Here is a 10,370-nt window from a genome sequence, read left to right on the forward strand (position 1 = left end):
ATCCAATTTATAATTTTTATAATTTGTTTCATATTTTAGGGGGTGGATCAGCTTGAATATTGTAGATTCCATCCAATGTAGTTATCTGCAAAATTTCTAATCCCCCATATATTTTTTTCGTAAATATTTTATTTATTTAACTAGGTAAGTCAGTTAAGAACAAATTCTTATTTTCAATGACGGCCGAGGAACAGTGGGTTAACTGCCTGTTCAAGGGCAGAACGACAGATTTGTACCTTGTCAGCTCGGGGATTCGATCTTGCAACCTTCTGGTTACTAGTCCAACGCTCTAACCACTAGGCTACCCTGCCGTAAACATATAAAATATATAGTTTCCTTTTATTATTTTCCCCTACCCTTAGGTTTGTACTTCCAGCTTATACATACTATATATATTTTACGAGCACAGTATATTTTACTTTAGTTAACTTGTTATTTTTTGTCCCAACCTGCTCCATTCAATCCCTCCCATCTCTCTCTGAACACAATCCAGGTTTGACTTCTATTTGCCAAATATTTTTCAACTGTGATGTTTCACAAAGTTCTGAACCTTTCTATTCTCATAGGTTCCACCAATTGTAAATTAAAGATAAACATTTTAAATCACCCAGCAGTGCTATTTGCACATATTGAGAGGCACTAGCTCCAGGTAAATGTTGTAATTCTTCAGCCATTCCCGAACCTGCCACCAAAAACAAGTTACATATGGAGACCGTACCAAAACAAATGATCTAATGATTTTTTAATTTTTTTTATTTATTTATTTATTTTTAATTTTACCCCTTTTTCGCCCCAATTTCGTAGTATCCAATTGCTGTAGTAGCTACTATCTTGTCTCATCGCTACAACTCCCGTACGGGCTCGGGAGAAACGAAGGTTGAAAGTCTTGCGTCCTCCGATACACAACCAACCAAGCCGCTGCTTCTTTAACACAGCGCACATCCAACCCGGAAGCCAGCCGCACCAATGCGCCGGAGGAAACACCGTGCACCTGGCCACCTTGGCTAGCGTACACTGCGCCCAGCCCGCCACAGGAGTCGCTGGTGCGCGATGAGACAAGGACACCCCTACCGACCAAGCCCTCCCTAACCCGGGCGATGCTAGGCCAATTGTGCGTCGCCCCACGGACCTCCCGGTCGCGGCCGGTTACGACAGAGCCTGGGCGCGAACCCAGGACTCTGATGGCACAGCTGGCGCTGCAGTACAGCGCCCTTAACCACTGCGCCACCCGGGAGGCTGATGATCTAATGATTCTGTCTCTTCGCAGAAAAAGCTGCAGAGCTGGGATGGTTCTATCCCCCATATACAGTGCTAGTCAAAAGTTTAGACACATCTAATCATTCAAGGATTTTCATTTATTTTACTGTTTTTTTTTTACATTGTAGAATAATAGTGAAGACATCAAAACTATGAAATAACACACATGGAATCATGTAGTAACCCAAGAAGTGTTAAACACATCAAAATATATTTTAGATTCTTCAAAGTAGCCACCTTTTGCCTTGATGGCAGCTTTGCACACTCTTGGTATTCTCTCAACCAGCTTCATGAGGTAGTCACCTGGATTGCATTTCAATTAACAAGTGTGCAAAGCTGCCATCAACGACCTTGTACCTAGCCGGTGGGGATTCCGGTAGGGTGCCCCCACCCAGGCAGTGGCAGTGCTGGCAACACTAGCTGCAGTAACCCATGGGGAGGGGGTCACACTCAGACATTCAGAGAGGGGGTATATTGTGACCCTGGTGGCACAAAATCAAAAGTCTGACTGCATGGAGATGCTTGGGAATATGGTCAATACGGGGGACCGTGTTGTGGGTGTTTCAGGGAAAAGGTGTACATTTGACCTCCATCATCTAGGACGTGACAATGTTAAATACATTTCTGCCCATTTTTTTGCGCAGTCTTGCAGCTGCAACAGTAAGTGCATTTGTAAATCAGGACCTTTCTTGAGTTGGGCTCTGGGATGGTGCAACTGTTGAGAATGTGAGTTTATGGTTGTGTGGGGGTAAAGGATTTAGTGTGTGTGGGTGTATGTGTGGGTGTATCCCACAACTGTTGCGAAGGAGTAAAAGATGTTAGGGTCAATAGAGGATACATGAGGATACAGCTATATATAATATAAATCGAGGTGAGGGTGATGGAAAGGCATTTGGCAGTTGATCTACTTCAATTTGGTAAATGGCACTGTGTGCTCGTTTCGAAGGATGGATCTTAAGTTACGAACAAATTCTTATTTTCAATGACAGCCTAGGTACAGTGGGTTAGCTGCCTGTTCAAGGGTAGAACGACAGATTTGTACCTTGTCAGCTCGGGGATACGAACTTGCATCCTTTCGGTTACTAGTCCAATGCTCTAACCACTAGGCTACCCTGCCGCCCCAATGATTTGGAAAGGTACACACCTGTCTATATAAAGGTCCCACAGTTGACAGTGCATGTCAGAGCAAAAACCAAGCCAGGAGGTCGAAGGTATTGTCGGTAGAGCTCTGAGACAGGATTGTGTTTAGGCACAGATCTGGGGAAGGGTACCAAAAAATGTGTGCAGCATTGAAGGTCCCCAAGAACACAGTGGCCTCCATCATTCTTAAATTGAAGAAGTGTGGAACTACCAAGACTCTTCCTAGAGCTGGCCGCCTGGCTAAACTGAGCAAGCTGGGGAGAAGTGCCTTGGTCAGGGAGGTGACCAAGCATGTTATGGTCACTCTAACAGAGCTCCAGAGTTCCTCTGTGGAGATGGGAGAACCTTCCAGAAGGACAACCATCTCTGCAGCACTTCAAAAATCAGGCCTTTATGGTAGAGTGGCCAGACGGAAGCCACTACTCAGTAAAAGGCACATGACAGCACCTAAAGGACTCTCAGAACATGAGAAACAAGATTCTCTGGTCTGATTAAACCAAGATTGAACTCTTTGGCCTGAATGCCAAGCGTCACGTCTGGAGGAAACAGTGAAGCATGGTGGTGGCAGCATCATGCTGTGGGGTTGTTTTTCACCGGCAGGGACTGGGAGACTAATCAGGATCGAGGGAAAGATGAACGGAGCAAAGTACAGAGAGATCCTTGATGAAAACCTGCTCCAGAGCGCTTCACCTTCCAACAGGACAACAACCCTAATCACACAGCCAAGACAACACAGGAGTGACTTCAGGCCAAGTCTCTGAATGTTGAGTGACCCAGTCAGAGCCCGGACTTGTGTGTATTGTATTTTTTAGTGATCCAATACGTAATATAGTACACATCATAATTTGGTTGTAATCCATAGAGGTTGGAACAAGTATCTATTTCATCTATGAGGTCGTGGAGGGGTCAACATTGTGGATTTTATATTGTTGTTGGATCTGATTTTAATAGTTAACATTTTGATGGCCATAATAAATAGATATGCCGATAGTGGACAACCATGTTTTACTCCTCTTGACAGTTTGAAACTTTATGAGATGTAGCCATTGTTTACTATTTTACACCTAGGGTTACTATACATAATATTGTATAAGAGATCCTCCTAAAATTGAAAATATTCCAGGCATTTATATATAAACTCCAGTCATACTTTATCAAAAGCCTTTTCAACGTCAGCTATGAATACCAGGCCTGGTTTCCCAGATATTTCATAGTGTTATATTGTTTCCAGTACTTGTCTTATATTATCTCTAATGTATTGTCCATGTAAAAAATAAAAAACCTGTCTGATTAGGATGAATGATATCCGACAATACCTTTTGAATTCTATGTGAATTGCATTTTGCTCAATTTTTTTTGCTTCACCATGTTGAAGTGTAAGGGGCCTCCAATTTGTCAATGTACTGGATCGTTATAATGGTGTTATAATGGAGTTATAATGGAGTTATAATGGCGTTATAATGGAGTGGTTAAGACATGCTAGTAACGGTCCACTGAGTACATAAAAAAAAGGTTTGGTATACCATTCTTATCCATCTTCTCACAACTGAAATGAAAGTTAAAGCCGTTCTCTGTTATATAAGGTGAAATGCAAAACATACAATCTTATATGTGAAGTAGAAGTTATGACCTCAGCCAGCAGGGGTCAGTGGAGCTCTGACTACAGGCTGAGGAAAACAGTTGTGACCTCAACCAGCAGGGGTCAGTGGAGCTCTGACTACAGGCTGAGGAAAACAGTTGTGACCTCAACCAGCAGGGGTCAGTGGAGCTCTGACTACAGGCTGAGGAAAACAGTTGTGACCTCAGCCAGCAGGGGTCAGTGGAGCTCTGACTACAGGCTGAGGAAAACAGTTATGACCTCAGCCAGCAGGGGTCAGTGGAGCTCTGACTACAGTCTGAGGAAAACTGTTATGACCTCAACCAGCAGGGGTCAGTGGAGCTCTGACTACAGGCTGAGGAAAACAGTTATGACCTCAGCCAGCAGGGGTCAGTGGAGCTCTGACTACAGGCTGAGGAAAACAGTTATGACCTCAACCAGCAGGGGTCAGTGGAGCTCTGACTACAGGCTGAGGAAAACAGTTGTGACCTCAGCCAGCAGGGGTCAGTGGAGCTCTGACTACAGGCTGAGGAAAACAGTTATGACCTCAGCCAGCAGGGGTCAGTGGAGCTCTGACTACAGGCTGAGGAAAACAGTTATGACCTCAGCCAGCAGGGGTCAGTGGAGCTCTGACTACAGGCTGAGGAAAACAGTTATGACCTCAGTCAGCAGGGGTCAGTGGAGCTCTGACTACAGGCTGAGGAAAACAGTTGTGACCTCAGCCAGCAGGGGTCAGTGGAGCTCTGACTACAGACTGAGTAAAACAGTTGTGACCTCAGCCAGCAGGGGTCAGTGGAGCTCTGACTACAGGCTGGGGAGAACATGTAAGTGTCTACAGAACTTTAGTTCTAAAAGAGGAGCTGCAAACTACTAACCATCTGTTGAGACATACTCTAGAGTGCCTTCAGAAAGTATTCATACCCCTTGACTTATTCCACATTTTGTTGTCACAGCCTGAATTGAAAAGGGATGAAATATATGTTCTAACCCATCTACACACAATACCCTATAATGACAAAGGGAAAGCATGTTTTAATTTTTTTTGCAATTGTATTGGAAATACAGAAATTAACAATATATGCCAAAGTATGTGGACACTCCTTCAAATTAGTGGATTCGGCAATTTCAGCCACAGGTGTGTAAAATCGAGCCCACCGCCTTGCAATCTCCATAGACAAACATTGGATGTAGAACGGCCTTTCTGAAGTGATCAGTGACTTTCAATGTGGCACCTTCATAGGATGCCTCCTTTCCAACAAGTCAGCTCATCAAATTTCTGCCCTGTTAGAGCTGCCCCGGTCAACTGTAAGTGCTGTTATTGTGAAGCGGAAATGTATTGGAGCAACAACAGCTCAGCCGTGAAGTGGTAGGCCACGCAAGCTCACAGAACGGGACCGTTCGTCTGTCCTCTGTTGCAACACTCACTACCGAGTTCCAAACTGCTTCTGGAAGCAGCGTCAGCACAATAACTGTTCTTCAAGAGCTTTGTGAAATGGATTTATCTGGCCGAGCAGCCGCACGCACACAAACCTAATGTGTATAGTGCCAGCTGGAGGGGTGTAAAAGCATTGGACTCTGGAGCAGTGGAAATGTGCTCACTGGAGTGATGAATCACGCTTCACCATCTGGCAGTCCGACTGACAAATCTGGGTTTGGCGGATGCCAGGAGAACGCTATCTGCCCGAATGCATAGTGCTAACTATAAAGTTTAGTGTAGGAGGAATAATGGTCTGGGGCCTGTTTTTCATAGTTCGGGCCAGGCCCCAGATCCAGTGAAGGTAAATCTTAACACTATGACATTCTAGACCATTCTGAGCTTCCAACTTTGTGGCCCTTTCCTGTTTCAGCATGACAATGCCCCCGTGCACAAAGCAAGGTCCATACAGAAGGTTTGTCGAGATCGGTGTGGAAGAACTTGACTGGCCTGCATAGAGCTCTGATCTCAACCCCATCGTTCAACTTTGGGATGAATTGGAATGCCGACTGTGAGCCAAGCCTAATCGGCTAATATCAGTGCCCGACCTCACTAATACTCTTGTGGCTGAATGGAAGCAAGTCCCCGCATCAACGTTCAAACATCTAGTGGAAAGCCTTCCCAGAAGAGTGGAGGCTGTTATAGCAGCAACGTTCCAACATCTAGTGGAAAGCCTTTCCTGAAGAGTGGAGGCTGTTATAGCAGCAACGTTCCAACATCTAGTGGAAAGCCTTCCCAGAAGATTGGAGGCTGTTATAGCAGCAATGTTCCAACATCTAGTGGAAAGCCTTCCCAGAAGACTGGAGGCTGTTATAGCAGCAAAGAGGGGACCAAATCCATATCAATGCCCATGTTTTTGGAATGAGATGTTCGACCTGCAGGTGTCCACATACTTTTGTTCATGTAGTGTTCACAATACATGTTAGAATTACATTTGGCATCGATGACTCTTCCTAGATACCTCTCTAAGAGCTTCGCACACCTGGATTGTACAATATTTGCACATTATTCAAGTTTTTTGTTCATCATCACTTGACCGCCATTTTCATGTCTTGATTTTCAAGCCGATTTAAGTCAAACCTGTAACTAAGCCACTCAGGAACATTCAAGGTAATCTTGATAGGCAACTCCAGTGTATATTTTGGCCTTGTGTTTTCAGTTATTGTCCTTCTAAAAGGTGAATTTATCTCCCAGTGTCTGTTGGAAAGCTGACTGAACTAGGTTTTCCTCTGGGATTTTGTCTGTGTGTTTAGCTCTATTTTGTTTATTTTTATATTTAAAAAAAAACTCCCAGTCCTTGCCGATGACAAGCATACCCATAACAGGATGTAGCCATTACCATGCTTGAAAATATGAGGAGTGGTTCTCAGTGATGTGTTTTGTTGGTTTTGCCCCAAACATAACGCTTTGTATTCAGGCCATAAAGTAAATTTCTATGCCACAATTTGTTTTTACTTTGGTGCCTTATTGCAAACAGGCTGCATTTAAAAATATATTTTTGTTCTGTACAGGCTTAGTTATTTTCCCACTGTCATTTAGATTAGGGATAGATAAAAATGTACAGAATGGTTACCTGAAAGACAATGGGGAGGGTCATGCTTTTTCAATATCAGTCAAGTTGAGGGTTTAGTGTTTTTGAAATCTAGTCCAGTGGAGCGTCATGTAATTTGTAGTTGATGAAATTTCAATATTTCTCCTTTTAATGAGTTGCTTAGCTTATTAGGCTTTATATATTGATGTTTGCCCAATGCTGCCCCTTTTCCCTGATTCTCCGCTAGGCGAGCAATATCAATTGCACCTATAGGCTATTTAGTGTGGTCTCCATCCTATGGGCTATTTAGTGTGGTCTCAATCCTATAGGCTACTAAATGTCTGCTTGGAGAAAGACGTTTTATTCCTAAAATAGCGGCTGGGGATGGTGTAATTAAAACTAGGCTGCATTACATACTACAGTGGATATTCCAACCCTGAGCCCCGGCCTGCTCTGCTCTTGCTGATCAAAAACGTTCTTGTGTCCTGCATAACCAGGGGCTGTGCTGTGTAGGGCTTCGGTGGCAGTTCAGGCAGAGAGTCAAAGCTTTCTTTTTTTGTTTTGTTTAGGCCTAGTCCAGAAATATTCACCGTCTTGCTCACGGACTAGCCTATGTTCTGTTCAGTTTGAGGAGAGCCGGAGTTCATCTTGCTACTACTATAATACATTTTTTATTAAAAACGATGTTTCTTTGCCCATGATGTACTTATCAGACTTATTGACCTCAATATAAGCCAGATTTGAATAACTTACATCATGGTCCTGAAACTTGAAGCAGCAGCCTCGGCACAATCAATCAGAAATGGACAGCTCAAGGTGCTGAAAGGAGACAATTTGAGTAAGAATAATTCCTTTCAACCGTCTTCATTTTAATTAGACTCTACTAACAACGAGGGCTTTGTGTTGGAGCCTATATCTTCCTATTTAAGAAATAACAGGTAGGCCTACTATAGGCTGCTATAGCCATAGATTTGTAGGTCAATTCCTCCCCAACCATGCACTCTTTAAATAGTTTACCTCTTTGACAGTAAAAGTCTGTCAAGTTAAAACTCAAATATGAGCGGGTATGCCTTAGGCCTACCTTTTATTAAAGAACGTGGCATTCCTGGTTCACAGGAACCTTTCCTCTGTGCCAACGAGAGGCCCGCTACCGCAACCATCCCATGCCCAGCAACGTGAGCGAACACCGTTTGGTTTCTATCACATTACGCCCTCTATTTCTGCGGGTGGGGGGTGTAAGCCTGTTTCCCCTGTTCCTTCTTTTTTTTACCCCTTTTTCTCCCCAATTTCAGGGTTTCCAATTGTTAGTAATTACTATCTTGTCTCATCGCTACAACACCCGTACGGGCTCGGGAGAGACGAAGGTCGAAAGCCATGCGTCCTCCGAAACACAACCCAAGCCGCACTGCTTCTTAACACAGCGCGCCTCCAACCCAGAAGCCAGCCGCACCAATGTGTCGGAGGAAACACCGTGCACCTGGCTACCTTGGTTAGCGCGCACTGCGCCCGGCCCGGCCCGCCACAGATATCCCTACCAGCCAAACCCTCCCTAACCCGGACGACGCTAGGCCAATTGTGCGTCGGCCCCACGAACCTCCCGGTCGCGGCCAGCTGCGACAGAGCCTGGGCGTGAACCCAGAGTCTCTGGTGGCACAGCTAGCGATGCAGTGCCCTAGACTAATGCGCCAACCGTGAGGCCCTTGGAGCCCTAGTGAACTACATAGGGAATAGGGTGGCATTTGAGACACTTTTGGCTAAGGGGAAACAGCCGGGGCGTTGCCACGGCGCTCAATGGTACTAAGGCATTATGTCACATCCTGGACTGTGTCCCAAATGGCATAATATTTCCTATGTAGTGTGTTACTGTTGAACAGGCCAATGTCAAAAGTAGTGCACTATAAAGGGAATACGGGGCTATTTGGGACGCTACCATGGTCTAGTAACCATTCAGCCTGTGTGTGGAGGTGTCTCACGTCATGTTTCTTTACACCCAGCCAACCCCGTTTCCTCTGGAGGTGTCACTCTGACACGTCATGTTTCTTTACACCCAGCCAACCCCGTTTCCTCTGGAGGTGTCACTCTGACACGTCATGTTTCTTTACACCCAGCCAACCCCGTTTCCTCTGGAGGTGTCACTCTGACACGTCATGTTTCTTTACACCCAGCCAACCCCGTTTCCTCTGGCGGTGTCACTCTGACACGTCATGTTTCTTTACACCCAGCCAACCCCGTTTCCTTCAGAGGTGTCACTCTGACACGTCATGTTTCTCTACACCCAGCGAACCCCGTTTCCTCTGGAGGTGTCACTCTGACACGTCATCTTTCTTTACACCCAGCCAACCCCGTTTCCTTCAGAGGTGTCACTCTGACACGTCATGTTTCTTTACACCCAGCCAACCCCGTTTCCTCTGGCGGTGTCTCACATCATGTTTCTCTACACCCAGCCCACCCCGTTTCCTCTGGAGGTGTCTCACATCATGTTTCTCTACACCCAGCCCACCCCGTTTCCTCTGGAGGTGTCTCACATCATGTTTCTCTACACCCAGCCCACCCCTTTTCCTCTGGAGGTGTCTCACATCATGTTTCTCTACACCCAGCCAACCCCGTTTCCTCTGGAGGTGTCTCACATCATGTTTCTTTACACCCAGCCAACCCCGTTTCCTCTGGCGGTGTCTCACATCATGTTTCTCTACACCCAGCCCACCCCGTTTCCTCTGGAGGTGTCTCACATCATGTTTCTCTACACCCAGCCAACCCCGTTTCCTCTGGAGGTGTCTCACATCATGTTTCTTTACACCCAGCCAACCCCGTTTCCTCTGGCGGTGTCTCACATCATGTTTCTCTACACCCAGCCCACCCCGTTTCCTCTGGAGGTGTCTCACATCATGTTTCTTTACACCCAGCCAACCCCGTTTCCTCTGGCGGTGTCTCACATCATGTTTCTCTACACCCAGCCCACCCCGTTTCCTCTGGAGGTGTCTCACATCATGTTTCTCTACACCCAGCGAACCCCGTTTCCTCTGGAGGTGTCACTCTGACACGTCATGTTTCTTTACACCCAGCCAACCCCGTTTCCTCTGGAGGTGTCACTCTGACACGTCATGTTTCTCAACACCCAGCGAACCCCGTTTCCTCTGGAGGTGTCACTCTGACACGTCATGTTTCTCTACACCCAGCGAACCCCGTTTCCTCTGGAGGTGTCACTCTGACACGTCATGTTTCTTTACACCCAGACAACCCCGTTTCCTCTGGAGGTGTCACTCTGACACGTCATGTTTCTCTACACCCAGCCAACCCCGTTTCCTCTGGAGGTGTCACTCTGACACGTCATCTTTCTTTACACCCAGCCAACCCCGTTTCCTCTGGAGGTG

Source organism: Oncorhynchus clarkii, chromosome 32 (genome assembly GCF_045791955.1).
Source record: "Oncorhynchus clarkii lewisi isolate Uvic-CL-2024 chromosome 32, UVic_Ocla_1.0, whole genome shotgun sequence".
Classification (NCBI taxonomy): Eukaryota; Metazoa; Chordata; class Actinopteri; order Salmoniformes; family Salmonidae; genus Oncorhynchus; species Oncorhynchus clarkii.